Raw genomic sequence first — 16,518 nt, 5'->3', positions numbered from 1 at the left:
GTTAGGATAGATATATAGTTGCATTCTCTTAATGAATAGAATGATTTGTTCTAATGGTGTTTGTAAATAGGATCTCAAGTCTGCATCTTGTACAGCAATTAACCACTAAGAAGAATATATGCAGTGTGTTATTTGTTGAATCTGTACTTCCGATTTGATTTGAAACTGTCTCAAATCAAATTGCTATCTGTTTATCAATAAAATTTTGAAAAAAAAAGAAAAGAAAATGCTTTTGATAAAGAAGAACATTCATTCATGATTAAAAACCTCTACAGAAAATTGGAATATGTGGTCTTTACATCAACCTGATGAAAGCCATCTTTGGCAAGCCAAAAGCCAACATCATACTAAATGGACAAAAATGAAATCTGCCTGGCAAGAACAAATACCTGGATCTGATCCCAGGTACCACATGCCATGCTGGCCCTGTGCTGTGCTGGCCACCAAAAGTGGGCATGGTGGCACATGCCTATAATCCGAGTCTGGGGATGATGAAACAGGAGGATCACTATGAGTCTGAGCTACATAGTGAGACCCTGTACCAAATAGATAAAGCAGTAAAAGATTAAATATTTTTTTAAATAAGAGTCTTCATCCTATAATCATGAATTAGAGAAAAATATCCACTATGAGTACTGTTCAGTATGGTGCAGGAAACATTAGTCAGAGCAACTGGACAAGAAAGAGAAATAAAAGGAATAAAGATAGGAAAGAAAGAAGTTAAACTACTATTATTCACAAATTTCATGACACTATACACAGAGAATTCCAAAACCACCACCAAAGGACCCCAAGAACTAATAACAAATTCAGTTGCATGGCTGGATACAAAGTCAATACTCAAAAATCAATAGCACAGTTGAACAGAAACAATAAACTCATTGAGAGAGAAATTAGAGAAACCACACCCTTTAAAATGGCATAAAAAAGAGAAATTGTTAATAATAAATCTAACAAAGGAAGTAAAGGATATATAATTTGAAAATTAGTGTATCCTGAAAAGGAGATGGAGAGGCATATTAGAAAATGGAAAGATAGTCCAAATATTGTAGGTGCTTGAATTCATCAAAATAACCCAGTATAGTCCAATAGTGCATAATAGCAGTGAGTTACCAGCACAACTGGCAATTGTCCAAAGTTGTTGACTTGAGCCTTTTACAGCTCAGCATATTAATAGGGCCTTGATTTTTATACCTCATGGTTATACTTTTCTGCTGGATGGTTAAGACCAAGTTAAAGCAAGACTTATATAACTAAAAATGTAACTTTTGCTGAATTCAGGTACCTACAATATTTGGACTGGTATCAAGTTTAGAAAAGTCTTTTAAAGATTTCTCCCATTACTGCTTCTCTAATAGCAGTGGAAAACCCGTCTCTGACAAAACAAAACAAAAAAGGGGGATATAAATAAAGCACCATTTTGCAGTAAATATATATACATACAAGATAGTTAGGATAGATATATAGCTACTTTCTCTTAGTTCAATGAGAAGAAATGTTTGAACTATTATTGTTTAGACAAGATATTACGTCTGCATCTTGTCCTCTGAATAACTACTTTGAGGACAATAATATGCAATATATTAATTATTGTAACTGTCTTACAAACCTGTTTGTACACTGTTTCATTGCTATTTTATCTTTTATGTCATTAAAATGAATTTTAAAATTTTAAAAAAGAAAGAAAATGGAAAGATACTCCTTGCTGATGGATAGGAAGAACCAACTTAGAGGAAATGGCCATGCTTCCAAAATTATTACACAGATTCAATGCAATCCAATTAAAATACAATTAGCATACCTCACAGATCTAGAGAAAACATGCCTGAAATTCATTTGGAAGCAGAAGAGACCTAAAATTGCAAAAGCAATCCTGGGCAACAAAGGCAAGAAAGGAAGCATCACAATCCCTGACTTGAAATTATACTACAAAGCTATTATGATAAAATCAGCATGGAACTTTCAAAAAACAGATCCAAGTATGAGTGGAACAGATTAGAATATGCAGACACAACTACAAGCACACTCTGTTATCTCATCTTTGACAAGGGGACCAACCATGTTCACTTGAAGAAAGATAGGCTCTTTAATAAGTGGCATTGAATAAACTGGATCTCCACATGTTGAAAACCAAAACTAGACCCATATCTATCTCTGTACACTAAACTACCATCAAAATAGATCAAATATTTAATATTCAAACAAAAACACTAAATCTACTGCAGGAGGCAGTAGGTAGAAATTTGAAAATATGGCTATAGGCAGAGACATGAACAAAACCCACACTACACAGGAAACACTACAAAGAAATCAACAACTAGGATCTTACTAAAAGGCTTTTAAACATCAAAACAAATCATCAAAAGAGTGAAAAGCCATAAAGTGGAAAAAAAACTTTAGCTAACTGTTCCTCAAGCAAATAACATATCTAGAACATATAAAGAATTGAAAAAAAAAATCAGACCACCCCAATTCAAAGACCCAATCCACAAATAGTCATCTGAGGTGATCACACACTCATAAGATGAAGAAATACAAATAGCAAATAAATATATGAAAAAATATTCAGCATAATTTGTCATTTAAGAGATGCAAATTAAAACAACACTGAGTTTCCATCTCACCCCAGTAAGAATGGCTATCATAAAAAAATCAAACAGTAACAAACACTGGATGGGCTATGGGGGAAAAGGAACACTTCTTCACTGTTGGTGGCAATGTATACTGGTGTACAACTTTGGAATTCAGATTCCTAAAAAACTAGGATTAGAAGTCCCATTCAACCCAGCTATTCCTGTTATGGTTATTTACCCAGAAAAATTTAAAACATCTTACCACGGTGATATATGCACACCCATGTCTGTATCAGCATAATTTGTCACAGCAAAATCTTTCTTTTTATGTTTTTGGTACAGGGTCTCCCTATGCAGCAGCTCAGACTCACAGCGATCCTCCTGTTTTTAGTCTCCCTGGCACTAGGATTACTGAGTGTACCACTATGCCCAGTCTTAGTGGCCAGTTTAGCACACCCAGGGCAGGGCCATCACAGCACGCAGTACCAGAGATGCAACCCAGGTCCTTGTGCTTGCCTAGCCAGGTGCTTAGATGGCTGAGCTATCTTCATGACCATACCAAAATCTTGAAGATAACCCAAATGCCCATTAAGAGAGGAATGGATAAAAAGAGATTTTTTATTTTTTTTTTAATTTTTTTAATTTTTTACAGTGAAGTACCACTCAGCTTTAAAGAAGAATAAACTTGAGATATTTATACGGAAATGGATACAAATCAGTATGACATGTGTAAACATCATATTGTCTAGCTAGTATAAGAAGCTGAAAATGTAAATAAGACCCAAAATCTACAACAGATATTTTGAAAGGGAAAGAAAATGCTCAAAAAGAAAGAACAACTATGATGGGTGAAAGGAGAAAAAAGAAAGGAAAAAGAAACAAAGTAACATATACATATGTAATATATATATATATATATATATATATATATATAATTTATTATATATAGTCATACTAATAACTTATTTCATTGAAAAAATGGTTTGTGCTTATATTGTTTGATCAAGTTTTCATGACTATATCTTGTAATCTGAGGAACTACTTTGAATTTAGCTATTCACAATTCAATAACCATGTTACTGTCTTACAATCTTGTTTAGCAATTTTATACTTTTTACTGTTTTTTTTTTCTTTAAAATAAAAAATAGTAAAGGGAAAGGTGTATTCACATTTTTCATTCTTGCAATACCTCTGACGACTAGACCATCAGTAATTTGTAGGCCACAGGCCAGTGTCCCTCCTACTTCTAGCAGAAGAGCTAGTTTTGGCCTGAGTTACCCATCTCCTTTGGGACTTCACTAAAAGTGGTACTAAGTACCCAATATACACTAATATCTAGAACTTCTCTACAATCTCAAGCATCACATGGTTTGCCTTCAAAAATGCCTCTTGAAATTAATTTGGTAAATCATCTTCTATTGTACCAAACTGACTAAGTCTGTGACTCATTCTGGGTATTTTTATTTGCAGCACCACACTGATACCAAATGAAGGTCATTTGAGAGTGACAGAAACTCCCAAATCACAAGATCTTATGTGATACATGTCTACAATATCTGAGAATAAACAGGCTGAGCCAAGGTAGCCACTCACTCCTTAAATGTTCAGAGGACCAAGTCTTTTCTAAGTGACCACAGTGTTTCCCTGTCCTCACAGTCCAATGTAGACTACCTATCATCAAATCACAATTTAAGAAGTTGCACTTTTAGGAGGGGTGACAAGGAAAAATTAAAGAAAGTCATGTCCCTTTTCCAAAGTGGCACAGATGCTACAGTTTACTTACATAACTACACTGAGGAACAAAAGCAGTCTTTATTTAGGGTAGTCATGTACCTAACTAAAAGTCAAGTTTCTGTTGTTAAAAAGAAAAAAAAAGGATGAGACTCAATTTGGGAAGGCAGTAGGAGTGCACAACTGGCTAAACTGGATGGTAAGAAGCATCAAGCATGGAGAGGACAGAAGACCTAAAAACAGTATTTTCATGATCCACCTCTGTCAGCAATCAGGAGTCTGGTGGCAGCAGGTAGCTTTTAGGAATAAGGAGTAGCGTGATCTGTGATGCTCAGACACTAGAGCATAAGAAGCCCATTGGATGTGTCATCTCATAGGGGGACCTTGGAGACTCAGTAGAATGTCTGAAGATGTTCACCCAATTCTTGTCTAATGTCTATGAGTCATCTGGAAATAAAATACTGTCTTGAGAAGCTTGTTAAGAAGTGGTAGAGAGTGTGAGTAACAATAGTGTTTCCTTTGGCTTAAAGTCAAGTTCAGAAGAGAATGAAAGGTTTAGAAACATTAGAATAGTAGAGGATTGTTTTCTCTGAAAACAAAACAAAACAAAATAGTCTGGAAGGAAAAAAATGTGTTGACCTGGTCAAGAGGTTAAAGTGATATTGAGAATAAAGTTCTGAACAGCTGGAGGACAACAGATATAACCAGAAGGAGAGTGGTTGGGAAAAAGTGAAGGGGAAAATGTTAAGGAACAAATTTGATGAGGATCCATACATGTATGGATCATATATATTTTATATAAATACTTAAAAGTAAGTGTAATGCTTTGAATTAAATTATATATGTGAACACACTGACACGGACATACACACAGTGTAGCAGTGCTGGAAGCAGCACCTCTCAACCAGTCACATTGTCTTTGGATGAAGTAGAGAAGCTGATACATTCTGAACTTACCTTGATGCAGATGCCAGCTCATTCAAACTGCTGAGGAAAAACAGAAAGGAAACATGGACCAGGTGTTTCCCACCTCTATCCAACCTTCCATCTAAGCTTCTTCACTGGCAAATCCAAATGTAGCCAAAGGATTCAGGAACTATGCTATGTTCCATGCAGCTCAGCCTCTGGAAAGGAGGTCAGGAGAGGGAAAGCTTCACCAAGAGGGACACAGGATGATGTCAGGTACACAGATGGAGGAGGAACCAGCCTGCCCAGCACTATTACTACAGGCTTCTGTGTCCATTCTCATGTCATAGCCAAACACACCCCCTGACACTGCCATGCCCAGACATCTTCTTACAGAGGCTTCACTGGCATTCATGAGATGGAGCTGCTCTAGCTAGAAAAGATGAAGAAGAAGGAGGAGCAGGAGGAGCAGGAAGATGATGAGGATGTGGAAGAAAAGGAGGTAAAGGAGGACAAGAGAGGAGGAGGGGGTTGGAGGAGGACAGAATTGGAAATTCTGAGACAAGAACTCTTTCTATTTGCTCCTCCCACCATGTTACTTACACTGCACCCCCACTCACTCTTCTTTCAATGCTCTCTGCCCTGTAGGTGCTGTGTCACCTAGCAGGTCACATTTTTTGTCTCCTGGGAAGGATATGGTGAACCTTTATCACACAGAATGACTGGTGATCAGCATAGGTGGAGGGTCCAGATGTCTAGATTGGGCCCATCTATTAATTTGATGTTGAACCTTTCATCTGACAAAGAATCACTCATCTCAAGCAGAGCACTGTTTATTTTAGTTTTACTTGCTGGTCTTTCCTTAAAGCCAAGTTTTCAGTCTGAGATGAAATTAGTTTGCTAAAAGAACTATGGGATGAGCTTTAGCTCTCAAAAGGAGAGAAGCTTATAGATTCAGGGAGAATTGATAAGATGCAAAAAATTGGACTTGAGGGGTTTGATGAAAATCACCCAAGACTTTGTTCTCTCTCTCTCTCTCTCTCTCTCTCTCTCTCTCTCTCTCTCTCTCTCTCTGGATTCCAGGAGAAGCAGTCATTGTCACTGTACTGTTCTTGAACTAAATATCCCCAATTTCTTCAAACAGCGTGACCAGCACAATTAGATAATGACATGAGGCACGTGTCAGAGAATTTCAGAAGACATTTGTTTGGCATTTTTCCTTATAAAGGATTAGCAAATGTCTTTTGAAATTACTAGTCTTTTATTTATTTATACTTACCACAGAACTGGACCCTGAATACAAAAATAAATATATTCTTTTTTATATTTTATTAGTTTGATTAAAATTTGCCAACGTATAAACACAATTCTGTGTCAATAGTTATTCAACATGTATGTATTCTGCCTACTATGCGAGAAACACATCTCCAAGCTAGGGGGGTACTACAGATAAAATAACAACAAGTGCAAACTTTATGTTCTGTCCTCTCACTGAATTATGCTGTAATGGGCAACTCAGTGCTAACCAAATAGTCATGCAAATAAATATATGATTTCAAACTGTAATACAAGCCATGAGAGAAAGAAACTGGAGACCCTGAGTGACTTGAACAAGTAGATGGAATTTGGTCTAAGGATCAGGAATATCTTAGTAAATATTCTTTAGTAAAATGATGTTTGAACTGTGAAATGAAAGCTAAATGAAATCCTGGAAAGAAGAGAGTGTTTCCAACTTTGGGAATGATGAAAAAGGATAAAGTTTCTGAGTAACAAGCAGAAAGGTACAAGAGTCATCACCTCCACTATTATTAAAATTGATATAGGGAGAAAAACTGATCCTGGGCGGGTGACCTCCAAAGCATATAGGGAACCTTCAAATAACATAGGGAAAAACGATCTCCAGACCTGACCTGCACGAATCCGTGTTCTCTAAAACCGAAGAATGAATTTTAGGAACAAACGGAGGTTATAAGCAGAATATATGTATTGAGAGAAAGAAAGCTCCTGTCCAAGAGAGAGACAGGAGGGGGGCCTGAGTGAGTAGTTACCCGGGAAGCTGTCTCTTCCAGGGACTTTTATAGTGTAAAAACATGCAGGGCTAAGGTGGAGAGATTGGGAACTCGCTTAGGTGGGTGGGAGGTGGGACAAAACTATGGTCAGCCAATGGGATTACAAGCACCATTGCTCAGGTAAAACTGATTAAATCCAGTATCAAATGGGAAAGTGAGTCACGTAGCAAGTGAGCATGAATACAGGACAGGGTCTCTCCCTGTTGGGGGTTGGGCTAGTGTCTCACTTGGGTCTTTTCAGATGATCAATACCTATTTAGAATATCAATCCCAGGTGCTAATCTTTAGCATTTGTTTGGGCTTTAGGTCTTTAGGTCTGGTTCACAGCAGGAGCATCCGCCACTCCCATAGTTGTAAGGCAGCTCGTCTTTTGTGCTGTCTCCTTCAAGGGCCTGGCCCTTCTGACTGCCTATAATATTTCTATCTAACTTGGCTGCCTGCAATAAAATGATCAGGGCCAGGAAGATAGCTCAGTGGTCTAAGCACCAGCTTGGCAAGTACAGGGACATGGGCGCAAAGAGCCAGCCACCAAGACCAGGTGTGTGGCGCACACCTGTAATCCCAGGCCTGGGGAGGCTGAAAACAGGAGTAGCACTATGAGTCTGAGCTGCATGGTGAGACCCTGTACCAAATACATAAAAATAAGAAAAGAAAGAAAGAAAGAAAGAAAGAAAGAAAGAAAGAAAGAAAGAAAGAAATGATCAGTTTGGGGATTGGACAAAGGAAGAGAGCATGCTATCCATGAAAAAAATGTTAGCTAAAGTAAAAATGGTGTGAGTTGAGGCAGCAGCAAAAGGGATTTGAAAAATATTAGACAGCTCTCTGACTAGGTCCGGGCAGTACATCAGATGCATTTTTTTTCACTCTTTGATTTATTTTGTGTTTTAAGCTGTATTTTTTTGCCTTATAGACTTTGTTCTTTTTATTTTTTCCACAATTTTATTGAGAAACAAATAGCAATGAGACAGTTTCAAATCAAATTAGTATGACAGTTTCAAAAATTGGCACACTGCATACTGCCTTCCTAGTGGTTATTTGTTGAACAAGATGCAGACATGAGATCCTATTTACAAACACTATTAGAACAAATCCCTCTATTCAATAAATTAAGAGAATGTAGCTGTATATCTATCCTAACCATTTTTTTCATAATTTTATTGAGAAAAAAATAGCAATGAGACAGTTCGTGTATAAAACACAGATGGAAATGTCAAGGACAAGTGCCCAGGGCCCTGTATTTGAGGCTGGGTGAGCAGCAGCCCCATTTATTTTCAAGAATGCAGTAGGAGACCTGATGTGGCAGAAGCTGTGAGTTCAGCTCTTGGCGGGTTGATGCTGGGTGCTGCAGACCTCCAAGGGGAGAGGTGGAGGAGGCAGTGGAGGGCTTGGCAGAAATGCCTGGCATGAAGTGAAGAGCTGCCAACTGGTTTGCTCAACATCAATTCCCAGCTCTTATCTCTTGCCAGTCTCTACCTCAGGGGCTGAGCAGGAAACATTTTCATTTCCTGCCTTTTTTGCACATAGGAAAGGTCATGGGCACAGATCTGGCCAATGTGGTACGCATTTAGTTTACTGAGATATTGTTAGGAAAGCCTTTTCTCCTTTTCTGATACAGGCATCATCTGGCCTCTGTCTTATTCTGCCTCTTTGAATATGAATATGGCAAGTGGAGACTCAACAACCTTATTAGTGCTGTAAGAGAATGGGCAAAAGAGCCACACAAATGTTAACCGTGGTGCCACTGAATGGCTAAGCATTCCAGCAAAAGCTATTCCAGAATATAAAAGAAAAACAAAATGACATTTCCTCCAGCTCCCCTGTTTCTTAGTACTTACAACAAAAGTCATTTGCACTAACATAGGTAGAATTGTAAATTTGATGGCTGGCGGTGTAGGGATAATTGGAGCTGAGAGCCAGAAGAAGGTAAGCAAAGGTTGTGAGAACACCAAAGCAGGAAAAGTAGGTGAAGAAAAAGAAGCAAGAATAGAAGACTGGGGCCAGGGAGATGGCTCGGTAGAATAGGTGCTTGCCTGGCAAGTATAAGGGCCTGAGTTCAATCCCTGATTGTGCAAAAAAAAAAAAAAAAAAAAAATAGAAGACTGAGTGTCTGAAAAACAACATCACTGTCTGAACCCCAGGTGAGTACGTAAAAGAGGACACTGATCAAATGGAACGAACAGGCAAAAGTGTGGGGTGCTGCTGGTGGTGGGGCCCTTAAGTGTCTCCTAGACTCTATAGTAACATGAAAGTGACTGGTGACCATGATGAGAGTGATGCCTGTGGAGGTATAAGAGTGGGTTAATAGAAAAAATGAGGCTGACAAATGGGAAAAAAGACATACGGGCAACTCTTTACTCATTTTAATGACAAAAAAGGTAAAATAGCAATGGAATAGTTTCAAAACAGGTAAGTAGGAGGTTGATTACAATAATTAATACATTGCATATTGTTGTCTTCATAGTAGTTATTTAGAGGATAAGATGCAGACATGATATCTAAACAATATCAGTAGAAACTTTTATTCTCAATGAACTAAGAGAAAGTAGTTGCATATCTATTGTAACTCTCTCTCTCTCGTGTGTGTGTATATATATATACATATACATATACATATATATATTCTCTCTTTTGCACAACAAAACGGTCCTTTATTTACACTTTTGTGAAGTTAGTAACACATGACATTAGGTGGCCTAGCAACTGATAGCTAACCTTAACCAGACAGGATGTTCATCTCAGGAGTGAGGTAGCTTGCTGGAAGAGAGGTATCCAGAAAGTGGCTCCTTCAAATGGCCCATGAGTAATCTTCTGGATGCTTATCAGACTCTACCACACAACACACACATGTTCTATATGTATGTTTTCCCTCCAGAGTCTGCATGTTTACCACATGTCATTGTGTGCATTAGTTTCTGCAGCCTTTATAAACACAATATGCATTTTGAGAAAATTTATCCTTGTATAGCGGATGGGAAGCAGTGGCTCAGAATGTAAGCAAGTTGCCCATGGTCTCATGTCATTGTGCCTTTTGCCACAAAGCTAATAGCTCTTGTTTCAGCAACTAGATGTATTCACAGCAAGGTACTGTGGAGTCAACAAGTGGCGCTTGGCCCCAGGCAAAATTAACCCTCCTGATGTTCTTTCTCACAGGATGTGTTCATAGTATCCAAACACTTCAAACCATATTTCCATTTCCAATCTCTTGTGTTGTCTAGAACATGACTGCATGTTGCTAACTATATTTTTTCCTTCCTTAGTCTGAATGTGTATTGTTTTTTTCTAGTTTCTCATCTTCCACTTTTTTACCCCAGTTATTAAACATCAGGTAAACAGATAGTAAGCAAAGCTTTGCATTCAAATCATTCATCAGGATGATGAATGTTTTAATTTAGAAGAAGATCACATTTTGGTCATTTTTATAGCTGTTGTTTCACTTTAAAATTTGCTGCCATTATGAACACATGTACTCTATTCAGAGAACATTGTATGATTCTTGTAATTTCTTTAGAAGCTCAAGTTTTGAAGACCAAGATGTTGCCAAAGAAACTCCAAATACCTTACCGCTTTCTGATAAAATAGATTGATCACTTAGAAATTTATATACTGATACTAAATTCATAGAGCTGGACAGAGAGAAGTATAATGGAGAACTCAAACTACTCAATAAAGTTACATAAAGGTGATGACAAACAAAATTAGTGAGTAGTCCCTGGGAAAATGTATTAACTCTCCAAGGAGACCAATCTGAGTTTGATTTAACTGTATTAAGCCATCCCAAATTATCCGTAGTTACATTATGTCATTTGGTATTAATTTTTGGGTGATTCTGCATACTTTTGTGGAAGTAGACATAGAGAAAGAATTAGGGTTAATACATACAATTTTTTTCAGTGTGTAGTTAGCAAATGTCACTAAATAAGGCAGTTCCAAATTCTCCATAAGTCTAATGTGACTCTCCATTTTCCTCCACTCTGCCTTCCTACCTGAGCCCTACTGCTCCGCTGCCAAGCATGTGCCCCCCACACACACACCAGCGTCCTCCATACATAACACAGCTGCAATACCAGCGCTAAAGGCTATTAGAACAGTTCATTGACATTTTGCATGTGTTCTCTCCTAGCCATCAAGTTTTCTTTGCTGATGAAAAGACATTTATTTTTTCTTAGCCCAAACTACTGAGGACATTAATCTAAAGCCCTCACTGAGGACACAAGTGGGAAGGAGGATTAGCAAGAACCACTAAATGCAAAGCATTCAGAGTGTAAGACAGCATTCAAATGCGAAGAGTGGCTGGAAGGCGAGGCAGACGCGGAGCGCTGCACCACCTCGCTTCTGTGCTCCTTTCGGTGTGGACGGAGGGCCGCATTTCTGTTGGTGTCTTTGCTCCCTACGTGAGCCCCTTTTGTGATGCACGTATGCATGACACTGCTGGGATCACAAAACGGCTTCACATCTCTGTGATTCACTTTTCTTGAAGTCCCTTCTGTAACGAATTTTTAGGCTTTTTGCTTTTGGAAACTGAAAAAAAAAGAAGAAAGAAGAAAGAAAGAAAGAAAGAAAGAAAGAAAGAAAGAAAGAAAGAAAGAAAGAAAGAAAGAAAGAAAGAAAGAAAGAAGAAAAAGAAGAAAAGAAAAGGAAGAAGAAACAAAGAAGAAAAGAAATGAGTGATGAAAGGGAGGTCACCACCACTTCAATTTGATCCGGATATCTAACCTTTAAAAAAATCTCAAACCCCAAACCCAACAACCAAGAAAAAACGCCAACGAAACAATAGATATTTTAAGCCGAAAGTGTTCCAGATTCCTGTGACAAAGAGCCTCCCGAGGATTACAATGCAGTCAATGTTGCTTTAATTAAATTTAATGCTGTGTGAAATGCACTCCAAGAAACTTTGATGAATGACTGGGGCAATTCACTGAGCTCACGAAAGGGCACCCAGCCCTTGCCGGGTGTCAAGCCGCGATGAATTGGTTAGTACAGGCATGTTTATAGACTGCCTCGGAACCTTGTATCTGTGTGGTAATGTCAGAGATAATGTTATGATTCGCTGGACCTGAGGGGGCTTTGATGACACGGTTAATGAGATGTCCCGGGGCGCGTCGCAGCGGGCTGCGCTCAGACCTCCCACATCAAACGAGGAGGCCCTGCCCTCCAAATCCCTGGTCCCGGCTTTTCTTCCCTAGGGGTCTTTCCCCCTCTTTGCTTTCTCTTTGCTTCTTAGTCTACATGGGCTTTGTCTGCTGTTGAAATTCAAAAGTTGTTAGTTTTTAATTTGGCTCCTTGTTGACCTGACAGTGAACAAAAAAAGGTTTTCTGGGCCTGTGTGGAGGGGAGGGGAGAGCCGGTGTGGCGAGGAGGACAAAGGGCTGCAGGAGAGGGAGGAGGCCCAGGACGCAGCCACCCGCGCTTCTTCCTGGGGACTTCGAGGTGGAACAGTAGTGTGGTGTGGTTGTTGGAGGCTGTGACAGAGGGACAGAAATTTCGTTTGCTTTATTGGCGTCTAAAAGAAGGAAAATTCAATCGGCAAAAATCAGAAATGAACCAAAACAAGCACATAAACAGACAATTCACTTAAAATTCTGAGGGACACGGTTGTATTTTTAAACATTTTTTTCTCCTTATTATAATCTGTAGGTAGAAAAATTCCTGTTGGGAATAAAAGAAAGTAATGGTAGCTGGAAAATAAACATGCTTGGAATATACCTCTGCAAAACGTCCCCCGACAGAAAATGAAGAGACAGTATTACCTCATTAAAAAGTATAGGCACAGAAGGGAAAACAGGGCCATATCAAATATCCTTTCCTGAGGAAGAAAATGGTTTCACTTGAAAGACATTCAAAAATATTTGCCTATCTAACTGAAGCCAAATATTTCTTCCTTGGGGAGAAAACAACCTTCATTATTAATACTTTTATTATTTTTTCATGGAGCAAAAGAGGAAAACTATGGCTCTCACTTTTATGTTTTAAATACATTTACCAGTATAATTTTTCTTATTTCTAAAAAAATCACTTGAAAATTCACAGGAAAAATGCATCACAGAGTATTTCTCTTTTTTTCTATTGTACTATTTTTGAAACTAAATATTATTGAAATAGTCTGTTTATTCTTTATTGCTGAAGGGTAAATGAACTAGCAAGGTAGAGAGCTTTTGTGGTAAATGACATTTATTTAAAAATATACGTGCATTTGCTTAATAGCGCTATAATGAAGTCAAAATGGGATCACAGGTGGAAGACTGCTATACATGGTTTCTCCTAAAGAGAACAGAGGAGAAATAGGAGCTGATCTATTTTAAAATAAGCCTGCCTCCAAGATAGTGTGACAAAATAATCTTTGTACTCATTAGGAATAGATTAGTGCTTCTGCTAACCAGGCCCCTTTCTGTAACTGCCAAGGCCAGAGCAGCTCTCACAGCCGGCCGCATGGGCAACATGAGCTTTGCTTTCCTTTTTTGGCAGGGGGGTGAGGGGGGGGTGGGGCAGTGAGGGGGTGTTTAACTGGGAATCGAACTCAGGACCTCACACTTGTTAGGCAGGAGCTCTGCCCCTGAGCTAAATTCTTAGGAACTTTGTAAGTTGGAAAGAGTAATTTTTCAGGTGAGCCAGTACTATACCAAAGTTGAGTAGAGGGGATAAAGCAACAAACAATAGCTAATTAGATGTTTCTTTGATAAAGAACATTATTTCAAAAGACAAAGCTGTTCTTTGAAATTAAATTGAAGTGATCAAAAGGGAGGGACATTTAATAAAAAGAAGTAAACACGATGTCTGTGTATGTAAGGAGCAGTTTATTAGAAAGTCCCCATGAAGCGCATTTGCTTTTTGTAGGTCTCTGCCAGGCTTGCAGAGCTGTCAATGAACTAACTACTAGTGTGTTGTGACCTAACACAAGGCACCAGACAGGACCCTCATTTGTAAGTGACAGAAATCTCAACTGAACCTGGCTCAGGTATATTGGCTTATGTTAGTGGAAAGTGTAGGGAGACATGTGCCTGCCTGCAGATCTCAATTCAGATTTCAAGCAGTATCCTCAAAATTAGCTTTCTATCTGCTCTGATCTCTATATAAGACTGATGCAACCTCAGCTTCTCATAATGGCAGACGGCTGCAGCAGCTCCGCCCTTCTATTCTTTTGGGTCCAAGTCTAGGGGAAAAGGTAGATTTGAAAACCAACCAAACTTCATAGATTAGGATTGCATACTCTCCCCTGAATTTACCACCTTCATCCAAAGAACTTGGTGCAATAAATGCTCCAGTGCTGGGGACAGCACACCATCCAGAACAGTGGGTTGAAGCTAAAGGCAGTGCATGCCCAAGTGAAACAGTGTAGGCCTGGGGAGATAGCACAGCAGCATAAGTGTCTGCCTGGCAAGTGCAAGGTCCCGAGTTCGATTCCTGGTACCAAGAAAACAAAAACAAAAACATTATGGTCTGCTGCTATGGTGTGAAAATTTGCATGATGAAAAGACAAAAACATATCTCACCATTCCTACAGTAGATGTTTTTTCCTTTCTACCATTTGAGAAATGTATCAATAGATTTAGGCCAATAACAATAAAAATCAGAAGGTTTCTCTTTAAAATGTCCCTACTTAATATACATCGAGAGACACTGAAAATTATCTAACATAAGGGCTGGCCAAATAGCTCAGCGGATTAAAGCACCTGCAAGCAGGTGCAGCGGCCGGGGGTTCAATCCCTGGGCCTGCCATGCTGGCCCTGCCCCAGGAGCAGGCTGAGACAGCAATTGAGACTGGGTGTGGTGGTGTGGGTCTGTAATGCCAGCACCTGGGAGGCTGTAAACAGGAGGATCACTATGAGTCTGATCTATGCAGTGAGACCCTGAACACCCTGTAGACCTTTCCCTAAAATGCAAAAAAAAAAAAAAAGGAAAGAAAGAAAATTATCTAATATAAATAATACTTAAGGAAAGGGGCCATGCCACATTCTGAAAAGGGGCCAGGCCACATTCTGATCATAAAAGACAGAAGCAGCTGTGGGTGATGAGGTGCCTGGTGGGAGCTGCTTACACACATCAGCTGCCTGTCATATGGTTTCTTTCCTTTGGACTTGCAAGTGTTAAGAGCTGGGTCCTACCAGTTAGAACTGCCATTGAACTGAGTGGCAGAGTACCAGGGTAGAAGGCATTCAGGGCATGATCAAACAGTTGCAGAAGATAGTGTGGCCACTGCTGAATGCAAAGATCAATCCCAGGTATGGACAGAGAAAGGCAGAGAAGGGCTGAGTCTCATGCCTTGCACAGAGAATTGATGCTGCAGCTATTGTGGGGCAGGCAGGCCAAAGCCAGAGCATGAGACAAGGCCCAGGAGCTCCTTGGACCCTAGAGAGCAGCCAGGGAAAGTCAAGAAACGTGTAACAGTGACCCGACCATGTGCCTGCATTGTGTATTTAATTATATCCAGCTTCAAGCAGTAATTTTACACATGACAATGTGCAATGAGATAGCAATTACTGTTAAAATATTTGTATTTCTGAATTAAAGTAGATTTTGGCTTAAGTTTATTCCTCTCATACCTCTCTTTGATTGAAGATACAGGTACAAAACCATGGAAAACCTAATAACATAGAGAACAAGCACCACAGGTTGGGTAACTGCAGTTCCCTGGGTTTACCTTCTACACACTAGGTTTTTACTGCCTTGTCTTGCTTTTTAACCATTCTTTCATTGTGAACAGGACTCAGTGTTCTGTTTTAAGACCCAAAGCTTTTTTTCTTCCAAACCATAAAGCCCCTGCTATGCAATAATAATGACATGTCCTTGTGTCCTAATCATAATGCCATGGCATAGCATCGTCCATCACAGTGCCTAACACCAAGGGCCAAGGCACCGAGTAAATGCCTGGTTGGCCCATCACCCAGCTGTCAATGGTAAGGGTCTGCCTGATCCTGAAAGCTGATGACCGCATCATGTTTATCCTCCCAGAAAGGTATGATAAAGTCTGTGAATTAGCTCCACAATTTGTCAACTCCTGAAAGCACAGACTTACATCAGCTTGATATTTTTCTCAAAGTTAACCATCATAAAATACATAGATTGAGGGTAGTTTATAAAAATAATAATAAAAACTCCTTTAAAAAACAGAAAGAGGAGAACTGGAGATTCCTGAAGATATTTTAGATATTTGGCTAAATAGTTCAGGAGGGGCCGGGGAGATGGCTCAGTGGAATAAACACTTCCCTGGCAAGCGCAAGGGTCTGAGTTTAATCCCGGTTCTG

This window comes from Octodon degus, unplaced genomic scaffold (assembly GCF_000260255.1).
Source record: "Octodon degus isolate 3935 unplaced genomic scaffold, OctDeg1.0 scaffold00028, whole genome shotgun sequence".
NCBI classification, from domain to species: domain Eukaryota; kingdom Metazoa; phylum Chordata; class Mammalia; order Rodentia; family Octodontidae; genus Octodon; species Octodon degus.
This window is presented reverse-complemented; position numbering follows the sequence as displayed.